The sequence below is a fragment of the Schistocerca nitens genome, chromosome 8 (assembly GCF_023898315.1).
Source record: "Schistocerca nitens isolate TAMUIC-IGC-003100 chromosome 8, iqSchNite1.1, whole genome shotgun sequence".
Classification (NCBI taxonomy): Eukaryota; Metazoa; Arthropoda; class Insecta; order Orthoptera; family Acrididae; genus Schistocerca; species Schistocerca nitens.
This window is the reverse complement of record NC_064621.1, coordinates 426,663,052-426,678,510: the sequence shown is the minus strand read 5'-3', so window position 1 is coordinate 426,678,510 and position 15,459 is coordinate 426,663,052.

Below are 15,459 nucleotides of genomic sequence, written 5' to 3'. Positions count from 1 at the left end.
CTTTGAAGAGGTACGCTCATTACTTTATCTATCTGTGTCCTTGTCTATGACGCTACTTAACGATTTTCAGCTGACTAGCAAACCTCTAAACAGCATCTCACACGAGCAAATCATTTGCGAATTTATTGTTGCTCGCACCTTAGGTAACAGGGCTAGGCACAGCTATGTTTAAACGGAATAGCTCGAAGTAATCAAAGGGTCGAGCTCTGCACATCTGCTTTCATGCCCAGCAGCTAACTTGCTGCAAATAATAATCTGTTGCTGTGATCCAGCAATCAACGCATTAGGAAAAACTGCGAATTAATAAATACGCAGAAATATAAAATAAAATATAAACGGATAATTGAATAAAAAAGAGTTCTATTCTAACATCTGTAATTGATGTAGATGACAGAAAATTGTGGTGAATAATGCTTATTCATGAGAGTCTCTCTCAACTAAAAGGTAAGTGGTCCTACGATGTCCAATTAAAATACAAACAGAAAGTTATCTTGTCAGTTGCAGAAGATGTGTTGAGAGCATACAAAAATATTAGCTAAATCCCCAATGTAGGTAGTCATCTAAGACATGCAAAAACAAAGCCCACAGGATGTGCAAAATGCACGAAATATTCACCATCTCAAAATTCTTCAGAATTCTACATGATGTTTTACAAATTAGCAAACGTTAGATAAAAAGTAAAAACTCATATTCTGTCTATTCTCCACTCCATAATTCAATCTCATGAAGTTAGAGTATCATAGCAGCCACTTACTGCCCATAATCTATCACCTTCTTGACCAAGAAACGCACTATATAACTGGCTGGTATGCCTTCTTCTAGAACTAACGTAAAATTGTCCTGAATCGCTTCCCTGAGGGCAGCACTCGAAAAGTGACTCCAATTCAGCAGCCTTCTGCCACTGCCTGTTTCACCATTGGCTGAAGGCCGTCTCCCCCTAATGTACACATTATTCTTAAGCTCTACAAATATGATCTCACTCTGTTTGACCGCTTCCCACATTAAACTAATGTAGTACAATAATATTTAAATAAAGAAATGTAATAAACACTCGGTCAGACTCACATCAATCACAATAATTGCAAATAAATGTTTGTTAGTAAATAAAGCATCTGGCACTCTTGTGCAAGTGTGATCACTTACACACTCACAATGACAACACATTGTCTATAAATATTGTTTAAACAATTATTTACACCTGGTTGGCAGAAGCGCCTTTTGGTTCTCATTTCAGTAGGGATATCAGTTAACAAATGTGGTTGACAACTTCTTGAAGTATCATGAATTTTTATTAGCAATTGCAATCAAGAGTTGAGGAAAATCTGGCAAAAATAGTCACATTTCATGAAATAAAGATATGAGGTAGTCATGCTGCATTCATTTGCTGTTTCGTTATGGAGGATACGGTGTTCTGATAGATATTTGCATAGTGAAAAGATATAAAAAATGTATTAAATCAATAAATAAAGTACAGGGATGATAGCTATTGTGCAATGCTATCATCTGAGATATCATTTGTTGAAATCGCACGAAGCATTTAAAAGTTGATGTTTCAGAGGTTCATTGTGAAAATGTTTCATCACTGTAAAATATTAACTTCTGCAGTTTTAAAGATACTGGTAATATAGTTGCCTCATTGGATGCACCTCATTTAACTGAGATTGTAGAAGATTTTAGGTTTGTTTTATTATATAACTGTGATTTACTGTCGAATTTCTGAGCACTGCAAGAAGCCATCTTTCAGACTGGCTGAAAGTTTGCCAATGCTAGTGCATCGTCTCTTCTTCTAAGGCCGGGAGCGCTGTCCAAATTCTGTATACAGGAATTTACCTACACCCAGCCCTTCATCGACTCCTCCGCTGCTGAGCTGGCTATGCCATGCCATGACCTCTAGGCCGACATAGCTTCACAGATTCACCTCACCTCGTACCAATTCTAGGTGGACAATTAGCTCTTTTACATACGTGTAACATTAGAGGCCCCAGGAAATGCTATTACGAAAGAAATGCTATTCCTCCATTTTCAATTTTTCCATGAGCCACGTTCAGGGATTATATCGTGCGATTCACATCACAGCGATCTAATGCTGATGCAAACAGTTTGGATGGTCGAATGCAGCTTAGTGAGATTTGCCCAACATTTCATCCACTTTGTCAGGTATTCACGAGATTCACCTGTACTTCTCATCCTCTACAACAACGATTCTCATGTGTTCGTTGAGGCCGTCTATTTGTTCAAAGCAAATGTATTATCAGTCTAGCATTTCCTCTACACTGGTGTCACAAACTGGAACGACTGATCGCTATCCTAAAATAATAGTATTGAAAGTACATCAGTATGGCTTGGCACTCCTGGATGACCAGTCATCTACGTTAAACTGTAACGTTGTGCAGCATCGCAACTGTTGTGAAGAAAGCCTTTCAAACAGCGAAGACTCTGCCCGACACTACATATGTATTTTGAGTGTGGTCTGTCCATTCAAACGAATCGTATGTCAGCAATCACCCTGCTCTTTATGTTACACAAATCACACCAACACTGGTGACCTCTCCACCTTGCCCACAGAGTACCCAAGAAGGTATTCGAACTTTCTCCAAAGCTGTGCCACGACTATAACGCAACGGTGGCCGAAACAAGGTTTACTGCTATTCTGACAAATGGTGTCTCCAACGTAGATTCTTGGCTGACAGGTGTAATAAGAAGAAAAAGCAGTGTCCAGTAAAGAAGGGAGATGTGGCTAAATTTGGAATGTGGAAGAAGAAATAACTTCCCAGAAAACACCGATCAGAATTTTCTTCTGTGGGTTCTAGTGTCGCTGTGTCAGATGTTAGCTACGTCGAAAGAGACGATAGCTTGACTTATCTTAAGGCTATTTAAGAGTCTGAAGGACCTCTCCATAGTGAACAAAAACAAGTCCCCTACAATCTCAAGGCCCTGCTGATCATCCTGAATATCACATACAGGATGGTAAGAAACAATCAGGAAAGCTTGCGAGGGTATTGGAGGGTTGGTTGTGCTTAAAATAACTGTTAAGGAAAAAATTCGATACGTTGCACAGTTTCCGAGATAATTAACATTGAAGCTTCGTAGATCAATAGTTGAAATGGAGGACATTGGGACGTCAGCTGGTATAAATGTATATTAAAAATGAAGAAATTCCTCCAGTTGTATTTAAGGTGCCGATTTTATTTTGGTAACTAGTTTCAATGTTGTAACAACGTCATCTTCAGGCCCTACAAATATACAATTCATACAACAACCAATGTGACATCAGTAATCTATGAGTTTCTATGTAAACAAATATATTATAAACATGTTAGATAATGGACGAATTGAATAAAATTAATTACATTTTGGCCGTTTTCATTAAATTCTATCATTCTGGAAATTAACAATTTATGTGGTACCAGTAAGTACAAATGAAATTATATATACATTTTCGTTTTTATTACAGATAAATGTCAAGCATTAAATGAAATGGGAGTATATATAAAAAAAGCCTTAGGTGACAAGCCGTTACGCTTACGGATAATGAACAGTGCTAAAGAGAATATACATTGCTAATGAGACGCATGTAGGGTAAGATCAATTATTAAAGAATATTAAAGAGAGGGAAAGGTAGAAATAGAGCTATGTTTGCATAACTCTGCATTGTCATCATACTAAAGTGACAGTGAAGCAAGTTACTTAAACAACGGCAATCATAACGTCACAAAACGAATAATAATTATTTCTCAGCACGAAGTACCCTGCGACACCTTAGAAGCCTATTAGACCATCCTACTTATGACTATGTCTTGGTGAGTTAGCACACACTGGGAAAACGGTCAATACAAATGGCAAAGAGACACGCATGTCAACTATGGTTGCAAAGGGGAAAAGCTGGAGGTGGTCAAACAATAATAATTAATTTTTGTCAGCTAACGCAAAACTGTCCAATAATGGAACCCACGTGATCTAACAAACGAGCGCCCAGCTCATACTTTCGTATCTCATTTAAAACAATGCTGTAATTGTACTAACTGCAAGAGAACTGCCATTTTGTTTCGATTCATATTGATTCTAATCTCATTCGTTGCTGCCGCCTGTCGGATGCTATTTTTGTTATCTAGTCGAGTGGTCCCTGGGAAAAAATAGAATTGATGCGCTACTGTTTTATTTGTCTTATAATCAGCAAACTGTGAACAATTTCTGTAAGCTATGGAAGCACAGTAGTGTAACTTCGTACGTACAGGGGCAGGTCAAAAGAGTTCCCTTTAGTCAGAGTATAGCAATAGCAACTTCGATGGTTCCATTACATAGACGTCCGGCCAGATAGCATGCTGCAACTTCTGAGCATGCTCGTTTATTCGGCTTTGCGATTGGCTAGGCTCGCGTAGTAGACTCGTATGCCACTATGAAAAAAAAAAAAAAAAAAAAAAGGCCCCGTCTCCAACGGCCATCCACTGAAGCCTTTTTAAGGCATTTTTGCCGCGGCCGCCGTTACATCCTTGTTTTACGGAACATATGCAGTTGTAAATTCAGATTGTCTAAAATATGGACAGGGCTGTAGTAAACATCGCGTTTAGCAATCAGTAATACTTTTATTGAAGGTCGAGTTTTGCATAACATTAAATTAATGTACAATGGAAGAATTTATGATTCTGTTTTGTTCTTATCCCCAATCATAATACTTACCATAGCTTAGTTGTTTTTTTTTTAAGTTCGGTGTTTCCCTTATGCCTAGTGAATAATGCATACAATTTGCCAGAGTGCAAGTTTGTCGCAGTGTGTAATGTGATGAATTGAATTTAAAAGGTGTAATGGATGTCATGGATTGCGAGTGATAGGCCCTCTGCTGGTTTCTAGTGGTCAGAATGTCACTGATTACTCTATCACTGAATCGCCCTTAGTAATTTTTCAGCATACATTTCTGTACAGTTCCCACTGGTTTATTGTGTTACTCATATAATACGTCCGTTATGTCGAACGTTTCTTTGTAAGGCACCAACCATCGGGCGAATCTGAGTCTGTGATTTACGGTTGGGCGACTTCCATTTCAATTCGGTTAAATTTCATAAATACGAAAACAGACGGCTATAATTCCCTCTGTCACATTAAATGGAAATTGTTCTCTTTTTTGTGGGCTGGCCATGATCCCAGTGTATGCTCTTTATTTTCCTCTCCAAGTGCGTAGTACAAAATGTACTGAATAAAAGGAATCCCTATACAAATGGTAATCATTACACATGTCGGGATATATCGGAATGATAGGCTTTTTTTTCACGTGTAGCGGACTCGGGTTTCCGTCCATTTTGAATTGCTGTAATCAAAGGATGTCTCGAAGAATGACATTACAATGAAATCCAGACATCTAGCTGCTTACAGTCGTTGATAAATATCAACAGGGACAGTTGAAAATGTGTGCTCCGACCGGGACTCAAACCCGGGATCTCCTGCTTACATGGCAGACGCTCTGTCCGTCTGAGTCATCGATAACACAGACTACAGTGCGACTGCAGGCACTTATATCTGGCACGCTCCCCGTGAGACCCACATTTCCAACCTGTCCCTGTCGGGGCACACATTTTCAGCTGTGCACGTTGATAATTATCAACGCCTGTAAGTAGCTAAAGGTCTGTGTTTCATTGTAATGTCATTCTTCTTGTACTAGCTTAGCATGTAATAATTTTGTTCCCCTACTCCCTCCCCCCCCCCCTGTAACTCATTATTCAGTGTTATTGATAAGGTGTCTAAAGCGTATTAATGTGTGTGCAAAGAACCATGTAGTATCAATATTTTTTCATAATGCTTCCAGTTTAAAGTAATAGTAGCGTTTCATGATAATGAACTTCAATTTTGATTGTATATAATCTTCAGTTGTCCTAACTCCCCTCACACTTCGTTTGAACGTATAGTAACCCCAGGAAGTTCAGTAATCAGAGCATTCTACATCCTAAAAGATTTACTTGTTATAAAGAATTCCTGATGTGCAACAGACCCGTGGCGTCCTTTCAAATCTCACACCGTGCGCACCAGAGCACCAGCGATTCCTCGCAATAGAGAGCGCTGTCCAATTAGGAGGTGGCGACCGTGCCCCCGTGAGCCGCCATACGGTTGCTCTCAGCGGCCGTGTGGTTTGCGGCATCAAGGCGCACTCGGCTCGGCTGGGACTGACGCGCTGTGTGGGCACCGGGATTGCTCACGATGGCCATTAGCGTTTAGAAAGAGGACTGTTGACACGGCGATTCTCCGACATTATTCCCGGGTGCGCATCATCCTAGCTCTCATGGCCTTCTGTGTTCCTAGAGCACCAAAATTTGTTATATGTGTATTTGCAAGTAATTCTCGCCTCACCTGGAGAACTGATGTACGGAGAGTCTGTTGTTTTGGAGACTCTGATTCATCGGGCCCTTGGAATTTGGATTATGGAATTACTGTGCTGTGCGTCGGCCCAGTGAGCTTGGAACAGGTAAAGTGCGTTGGATGGGCTAAGTCAGAGGAAGGCTATATTGGTGGTGTCTGCGTTTGCTTCCTGTCCCGGTATCTTGCCTCTCGTCTATGGGCACAATCAAGGGGCTGTAAAATGTCAGATGCGCTTCTAGCATTGTTGGTTCTTATGCCCAACAGTAAATCTGAAAGGTTAAAAACATTTAAAAGTGAATAAACTATTGGTGACTCCTTGTGAGGAGAACTGCCGACTTTTGCGGAGGTGGTACCTGCTAAGGTACTGTGGAGGGGATAGTAGTCCCGAACCTTAGACGCTCAGTTGGTTTGTTTCAGCCTACGGCTGTTGTGACACAAGCAGAGGTTAGAACTTTTTAATCCCCATAGCTCTCTTGCTGACTGGCCTCCTGCCTGCATCGGCTGCCGATATCGTCTTCGCCTAGCCTGTCGCCTTTTGCATCACCTCACGCCGCTGAGAATTAAGCTACGTAACGATGTCAAAGTGTTCTGTCACAAATATAAATTTTTGTTTTATTTTCCTTTTTTTAAACCAGATATTTCGTTTCGTGTTTTAATTAATGTGAGATTAAGAGTTTTCATCAGCAGGAGGAAATGTTTTCCAGGGCGGTGGACAGCCATTGGTCGGGTGGTTAAATCTCCTTAAATTTTCTTATGTGGCGCTGGCGGGGTTCAAAGTTTTTAAAAGAGACGTCATTAACCGTTTCTTAATTTTCATAATTTTTTAAGCTTTTACACTATTGGCCATTAAAATTGCTACAGCACGAAGATGACGTGGTAGAGACGCGGAATTTAATCGACAGGAATAAGATGCAGTGATGTGCAAAATATTAGCTTTTCAGAGCATTCACACAAGGTTGGCGGCGGTGGCGACACCTACAACGTGTTTACATGAGGAAAGTTTCCAACCGATTTCTCATACACAAGCAGCAGTTGACCGGCGTTGCCTGGTTAAACGTTGTTGTGATGCCTTGCGTAAGGAGGACCAATGCGTACCACCACGTTTCCGTCTTTGATAAAGGTCGGATTGTAGCCTATCGCGATTGCGGTTTATCGTATAGCGACTTTGCTGCTCGCGTTGGTCGAGATCCAATGACTGTTAGCAGATTATGGAATCGGTGGGTTCAGGAGGGTAATACGGAACGCCGTGCTGGATCCCAACGGCTTTGTATCACTAGCAGCCGAGATGACAGGCATTTTTTCCGCATGGCTGTAACGGATCGTGCAGTCACGTCTCGAACCCTGAGTCAACAGACGGGGACATTTGCAAGACCACAACCATCTGCACGAATAGTTCGACGACGTTTGCAGCAGCATGGGCTACCAGCTCGGAGATCATGGCTGCGGTTACCCTTGACGCTGCATCACAGACAGGAGCGCCTGCGATGGTGTACTCAACGACGAACCTTGGTGCACGAATGGCAAAACATCATTGTTTCGGATGAATGCAGGTTCTGTTTACAGCATCATGATGGTCGCATCCGTGTTTGACAACATCGCGGCGTACGCACATTGGAAGCGTGTATTCGTCATCGCCATACTGGCGTATCACCCTGCGTGATGGTATGAGGTGCCATTGGTTACACGTCTCGGTCACCTCTTGTTCGCATTGACGGCATTCTGAACAGTGGACGTTAAATTTCAGATGTGTTACGACCCGTGGCTCTACCCTTAATTGCGAAACCCTACATTTCAGTAGGATAATGCACGACGGCATGTTGGAGGTCCTGTAAGGGCCTTTCTGGATTCAGAAAATGTTCGACTGCTGCCTGGTCAACGCATTCTCCAGATCTCTCACCAATTGAAAACGTCTGGTCAATGGTGGCCTAGCAACTGGCTCGTCGCAATACGCCAGTCACTACTTTTGATGAACTGTGGCACCGTGTTGAAGCTGCATGGGCAGCTGTAGCTGTGCACGCCACCCAAGCTCTGTTTGACTTAATGCCCAGGCGTATCAAGGCCGTTATCACGGCCAGAGGTGGTTGTTCTGGGTACTAATTCCTCACGATCTATGCACCCAAATTGCTTGAAAGTGTAATCACATGTCAGTTCTAGTATAATATATTTGTCCAATGAATACCCGTCTATCATCTGCATTTCTTCTTGGTGTAGCAATTTTAATGGCCTTGGCCGAGTTTTCCTAATTAAAGGGGATATAGAGGCGATATGTTCATGCGATGCATTTATAAGTAATCATGCTTGTTACCCATCATGTCCTAGCTTTTATGTTAGCCGGGTCCATGTTTGTAGATCTGAATTGCAGTATATGATTCAAGAGCATCAGCTGGGCCTCTTTATCAGAAACATTGCGCCGCATGCGTTGATTGTATTTTCCTTTTTTTTTCTAAATGTTTAAACTCAGAATTAGAGTAAATTCCGTTATTTCTACGTCAAGTTTTATTTAAGTGTCCTGAGGGGTTTTAAATTGGTAGTGTTTTCTTTGGAGTCAGTCCATTTTAAAGTTATAATGTGGCAACAGACGTTGGTTATATTCAGAAATTTGCTTATTGTAAAATTGGGTGTTTTCACTTTCAATTTTTTATAATAAATGTTTTACAAATGGTGAATGATGTTTACCCGAAACCTGGTCCAGTCTTTCTACGTAATATATTCTGAGCGCCTGCGATCCATTTCACTTATTAGCTTCAAATCTCTCATAAAACCCATGGAATCGATCAGCACCTGTACAGTCGTGCCGAGCCTATAGCGTTTTGCTGTTGCGCATCTTAATGTTTGATCCACCAACTTCACCAGCGCTTACTCAGTAACCTTAGAATGGTCTTCTGCGACGTTACACAGCGAGCGACGATAAGACCAAAAGAAAGAAACGAAAGAGGTAGATATCCCACCACCCTCTTCTCAACTGAAAAATACGTGTGCTCCAACAAATCCATGTATCGTAAAAGAGGTATCTGTAAGAAGAGTGGTAGTCGATGTAAGGAACGAACACATTCTCACATTTATTCTAGCAGACCAATATTGAAGTATAGTCACCAGAACGTAGGTAGGAGCCGCTTTTATTTGATCAATGCTAACCCATATTAAGTGTCTCCATATGACAGTAGGTATCTCTAAACAGCGGCTAAATTTAGTTTTCTCGAAGAATTTGTTTGTTCATACATTTGAGTTCATACAGCTTTTTATTCATTTCAGGAACATATCACTTTTATTCAAGAATTTTATTTTGACGAAGAATTTATTTTTTGAAGAATTTATTCTTTGGGAAGGAAGTAACCTCATATATTAATCAAATAATTTGTGCTTCCTCGAAAACTGCTGTGTTTCTGTTCTGACTAACTATCCCTATCCATACCAGTTTATGCGAAGTCACCCCTAGCGGTTAGTTGTCATAGTTACTAGGTCTCGAGAGAAGTGTTTTTGCAGTTACCTGTACGTGTATTTAATTAACGGTTCCTACACGATTTTACATTTACAATTTAGATATCCTCATCATTCACCAGATTGTCTCCTAGTACTTAAAAAAAAATAACACTTTAGAATGCCACATCAGTGCTTGGTAGTCCTATTCTCCTCAACATAATCATTTATTTTCACAATATGTAGTTGGAATACGGCAGTTACTCTTTATGAAACATCTTGAGAAAACTGTTACATTATTTTCGTCACTAAAATCAACCACCAGGGTGCGAAATGCGTCATGCATGGGAATATGAAGCTCTATTTGCATCTGAAGGCTGTTTGTTTCTTGTTTTACGAAAGTACTACAGTCACGGACGCAACAGTGGCAGCAATGGATAGAAGTAAACTGAAATATATGTTCACATATTTTTGTTAAAAAAAATTTTACCTTTAGATTAGTAGAAAAAATTAATTTAGGACGTACTTCTGTTTCTTATTTATTTAGTTTTTCAACACCCAAAATACACTTTCCGCTCCGAATCGCAACCAGCTCACAATTACCTGCATTATTCACTTCGTTTTGCAAAACAGCTGCAGCCTAAAAATCTACGAGCAACACTTTCACGTAAGTTTGGAACCTTACAACTGACTCCTTTTACTTTTGACCGCAGTCTCCGTTACTTGCTACCCTGAAACTAAAGGACTTTGGCAGGCGGACTACTGAGGGAGTGAACTAATCCATTTAACCATGAAGCAGTGCATACCAAGTGCTGGCGATGACGGTTCTTGCAGCTGAGTGTTCGTGACGTGTGGCGTAGAGGATCACTAGCGATACAGTGTGTCACTCCCACTGATCGCCACTGCACTAAGAAGCAAAGGTTTGAGTGACAACAGAACTATAATGAATGGCTCTCTCATCAAGGTGACATCAACATCTCCCGTCTAAAGATCAACAGTGAAGTGCGGCAGTAGGACGATCTCCCTTGAATCGCACTGCAAAGTTGTCTGTGGACGTGACCATTCACTTTGAAAGACGGCCATTTCGTGGCGATTGCCCTTCGCCCAACGTGGAACCACACCCTGCATAAGTCACTTGTATCAAACGCAGTCAGTCACGACCTACCTCTCCTTACTATAACGTCGCACCTTCACCATTTCCGGGAAGTACGGTTATCTCTTACACCGAGACCAAAGCTTTGACCGAATTTTCAAATGGTCAAATGTGTGTGGATTCCTAAGGGACCAAACTGCGGAGGTCATCGGTCCTACACACTACTTAAACTAACTTATGCTGAGGACAACACACACAAACACACACACACACACACACACACACACACACACATGCCAGAGATAGCACTCGAACCTCCGGCGGGAGCAGCCGCGCAATCCGTGATATGGCGCCTCAAATCGCGCGGCCATTCCGCGCGGCGCTTTGACCACAGCTGGCCAGTAGGAGCGGCAGGCACGCATTGTTCGTTAGTTCAATCTTGATTTTGATGTACAAAGGCAGTCTCGTATTCGTTGTGACCAGTACGCACCACCAAACAGTATGCAAGCATTTATCTGGTGTTTGATATGGACGCATTCGACAAGAAACCTTCAATGTTATGGAGACTGAAAGGTAGCAGCGAGCATTTCAGGTAAGCTCATAAGACTGGAACATATGACAACGATGGAATTATTCGTGCATGTGGGCTACAAATGAAGAATCGCAATCCGTCGCTGTGCTAGGAATCTCTAAACTGAGGCGACTTACAGATTCTGCCACTCGTGCCTATTTTTATAAACCAATTGTAATAGACTCTTTTTTTTAATTCTTATATGTGATGCGCGGAATGGTTGTTAGATTTTCTGACTTGACGTTTTTAATAGCTACAATGGATAACCTGTAAATCTAATCCATTCGTCTACTACGCTGGGTATCATACACACTTCGGGAATTTATTATTGTATACCTTTGCTGCGTATGACGACCATGGAAACAAATTTATTATATTGTTTTCCGTGTACCACATGTAATTTGACTCCATGACTTAATTTTGCTGAAAACACGTTCCACTCACTTACACTGTATTTACCTCAGGGTTTACGTTACACATTCGTGCCACTCTTTCATTTATTTTTCCTCAAAAATTTCGATGACCTAGATAAGTTTACCCTGATACATTTCTTCTACATATCCTGCCGCGAAGACTACGTAGTTGGTAATCTTCGCCATACAAGCTCTATGTTTTTAGGTTGTTAGGTACCGTAAGTACCAAATGACAAAAACAACTGTCTTTTCACAAATCGATCTCATAAGTCACGACTTATTATAGTTTTAATCTGTGTAGTATAATGCTTGTACTTCCTGTTCCTAGTTAATTGTTGTACTTCCGAGTAGCTCCTACCCCTACTCCACTCCACCACTCCTCCACCTTGTTACGTTTTACGTAGAATTTGTCACCTCGCATCGCTATATTGGAGTCAGATCGCGTTATTAACGGGTCACATTCATTGTACGGAGATATATTTCAGGACATAAACGTGGTTCATAACTTAGTCTGAACACTCGGGTATTCTTCTGAAAGGAGTGTCATTTTACAACTCGATTGGACGGCTTACGTTCTCCTTCTCGCCAATCGAATTATTCAACAGTTAATTTCATAACTAGTGCGCACTACATTTCTTCCCCCACACTAGAAGGATATACACGCAAGAGTAAAAAAATTTCTCTCAGAAAGCATTCGTTTTTGACTCCAGGTTACGTTTTCATCCGAAACCCCAAATTCCGCATGTGGCAACTCTGTCTTCAATGAGGGCCTGTCCTTTGGTGATCGGTCTGCTCTTCTGACGTCTGACATCGTAACTGCGTTTCGCCACAAAGCTGCAGTCTGTCAGACGGTATCACCACCAGCGACATCATCGATTATCTCCATGAAGCGGTATCTCACCAAATTCAAGAGTGCCTGTCACCCGCTGGGCGCAGAGAACTGCAATCTCACGAGAGGCAAACCATACTTAATGATACGTTCCATCTTCCTGCCGTTCTTCTGTTACTCAACCGTTTAGCGGGCATATTTGCAGTTTTAAGGGATAACATTTCGCAATAATATCGGCTGGAGATTTAATTGTCTTCTAGGGATACCAGGCTGAGAGCACTTAATAAGTGTTAATAAAATTCTTTCGGACAATATTCCTAGAGTTTCGTAGCCTTGAAAGGGACCACTGCAATAGTAGTCGGAATGTGGGTTCCGCTTCGTAGTTGTTCTAGTGAGACGAAACAACAAGGTCAAACATCGAAAAGGCTTTATTTAAATCAGAACTGCCCGTACAACCTTACACGCTTACATCGGTCAGCCGGTTCATAATTATTTATTAATTGCAAAATTTAAAGAACTGTTTAACCACTACATTTAGCGTTTTTGTTCTCATAAATTCTTCAGTTTGTCACTACGGTCATGTCGTCTTTGTAGTACCCTCAACTTTCAGACTCTTTCTGTCAGTGATCTGGCTGTGAACTTATGACGACGCATCTCCCATCTGCGTGCAGTCCTTCTTGTAGTCACTGAGTTAATAGCAGGTTTCGTAAGATCCTTTTGGGTTGGGCCAGCCGTAGTGCCTTGTAGTCACTGAGTTAATAGCAGATTTCGTAAGATCCCTTTGGGTTGAGCCAGCCGTAGTGCCTTGTAGTCACTGAGTTAATATCAGGTTTCGTAAGATCCCTTTGGGTTGAGCCAGACCTCGTGCCTTGTAGTCACTGAGTTAATATCAGGTTTTGTAAGATCCCTTTGGGTTGAGCCAGACGTCGTGCCTTGTAGTAACTGAGTTAATAGCAGGTTTCGTAAGATCCTTTTGGGTTGAGCCAGCTGTAGTGCCTTTGTTTGTAGTGTTCCTCGCATGAAGAGGAGGATTTTCATGGTTATCGTGGGTTGTGTATCCTTACTCTACTTCCGTCACATTTTAGCCATTTTCTACATGTTACGGAACTAAATGAAAGGCCCAGTCAAATGGAAACCGAACCCCCTCTTGACCCAATCACGGAATGCTTTCAATCAAAATTAAACACCACATGCATTAAGATATTTATCCCACTGGGAGACGAGACAGTCAATTCCTGTTTCCTAGAACGCGGTCGGCAACTGACGGTTCCACAGTCGCACCCATTCTAGCACTTCCTCGTCCACGTATGTCTTTCTTGACGTCACTAAAGACGTGAAAATCGTGCGGTGCAGGATTCGGGCTGTACGGAGGATGTTGCTGTGTCTCCCAAGCAAATCACTGAAGCGTAGCCTTCTTACTACTGGCAGTGTGGGTGCGCAACAGGATGATTCCGTCCTACAGTATCCAGACAATCAGATGGTGAACGGCAAATCCAACAGTGGAAAAATCCCACACCTATCTCGAGAAAGAAATCCAAAGCTGTTGGCAACGGTTTCGGTAAGGTCACGATGACCTTTGACTGCAGGGCCCCTTCGCTCATCGATTCCCTCGAGTTTTTCACGTCAGCCGATGCGGAGGGCTACGAAGACGTTTTACAGAAACGGAGACACCACGCCATGAAGTCAAAACGGCCGGGAATGCTGTCGGACGAAATCATTCTGTGGCACGATGAAGCCCACGCCCACACTGCCCGTAGAACGAAGGCTACGCTTGAGCGATCGGGTTGGGAGATACTGCAACAGCCTCCGCACAGACCTGATCTTTCACTATGTGATTGTCACATCTTTGGCGACCGGAGGAAAGAAATGCGTGCACGTCTGTTTCAGTCGGACGACGAAGTGCAAGAGTGAGTGCGGTTGTGTATGCGTCAGCTACGAACCGCGTTCTACGAAACAGGAACTGATAGTCTCGCCTACCAGTAGGATACATGTCTCAACACGTGCGCAGATTACTTTTAAATGGAACTATCCCATTGTCGCATTGTGGTGGATGGTCCGTTTTTATCTGACTGCCGATCATTTGGTCAGGGAATATAGTTCTAAGGAGCTTCTGAGAAGCCAGTTTCATTCCTTGAACTAAAGTCCGAATTGTTTAAATCAAATGGTTCAAATGGCTCTGAGTACTGACTTAACATCTGAGGTCATCAGTCCCCTAGACGTAGAACTACTTAAACCTAACTAACCTAAGGACATCACACACATCCATGCCCGAGGCAGGATTCGAACCTGTGACCGTAGCAGCAGCGCGGTTCCGGACTGAACCGCCTGGAACCTCTCGACCACAACGACCTGCCCAAATTGTTTATTCAGTTTAAGTCGTTCCTTTTGTTTCAATGGTACTGCCGTTCAGGCTTACTGATGGTCCTGAACTGTGTAAATTGCTTCTCAAAAACGGCTGTCGAGCGAAAATTGTATTGGCGTTTTTCAGATTTTTACACGTGTTTTCTTGGCTGTTTCGTTGCCGACATTTCTGATAATTCCACACAATTACTCGGATTTCAATCTTTTTACCCATTTGATATGGCTGTGAGCAACGGCCTTGCCGCAGTGGATACACCGGTTCCTGTGATATCACCGAAGTTAAGCGCTCTCGGGTGTGGTCGGCACTTGGATGGGTGACCATCGAGGCCGCCATGCGCTGTTGCCATTTTTAGGGGTGCACTCAGCCTCGTGATGCCAATTGAGGAGCTACTTGGCCGAATAGTAGCAGCTTCGGTCAAGAATACCATCT